Source organism: Pygoscelis adeliae, unplaced genomic scaffold, assembly GCF_000699105.1.
Source record: "Pygoscelis adeliae isolate BGI_AS28 unplaced genomic scaffold, ASM69910v1 Scaffold58, whole genome shotgun sequence".
NCBI classification, from domain to species: domain Eukaryota; kingdom Metazoa; phylum Chordata; class Aves; order Sphenisciformes; family Spheniscidae; genus Pygoscelis; species Pygoscelis adeliae.
The window spans coordinates 1,319,670-1,320,304 of NW_008825564.1; the positions used below are offsets into that span (position 1 = coordinate 1,319,670).

General features: G+C 55.9%; 1 protein-coding gene across 1 annotated transcript in view; it reads right to left on the reverse strand.

The window, feature by feature from the left end:
• Positions 1-635, reverse strand: part of TBX20 (T-box 20) — a 39,601-nt gene that overhangs the window by 37,926 nt on the left and 1,040 nt on the right. The gene's annotated exons all lie outside the window — the stretch shown is intronic.

Below are 635 nucleotides of genomic sequence, written 5' to 3' on the forward strand. Positions count from 1 at the left end.
TTATTCATACACCCCCGGCCCCCCCCCCCGGGGGGCGGGGCGCGGGGCCAGCCGGTCCCCGCCGTCCTCCCCAGCGCCCGTCCCCGCTGCAGCCGGGCACGGAGCGGCTGTCCCCGCTGTACCGACCCCGCTCCCCAGAGCAGAGGTACAAAACCTGCTGCACCCGAGCATGGCGGTTGCCTTGTATGAACCCGTTTAAATTAAATCCTCCGTTATTTTTTTGTCCGCACATACAGAACACGCCACCTACACCGCAGAGTTTGTTTTCTATCTAGGAAATCCGTGTGTTTGTCGCTAGTGTCAGTCTGGTATGGCAGAGCCATTTCATTAGGCTTCATTATGCTTTCAAAGTACCTTTTTTTCCCCCCTCCTTTGCTTAAAAAGCTCCTTGCTCTCTTGTGCTCTGGCAAAAACCAGCGTGCGGGTGCGGGTAATCGCTGCGGGTAATTGCTGCGTACCTCGTTGCGCTCGTTCAGTTACCAGCCTTAATCAGGATTAGATCTCGGTTTCACTGCCAGGTTTCAAACAGGGAGCTTGCAGCCCCCCCTCCAAAACGTCCCTCTGGCCCCGAAAAACAAAGGCGAAAAAACCGAACCCGGGAAAAACAAGAAAAACCCTTCTTCCCGGCCCTTTTC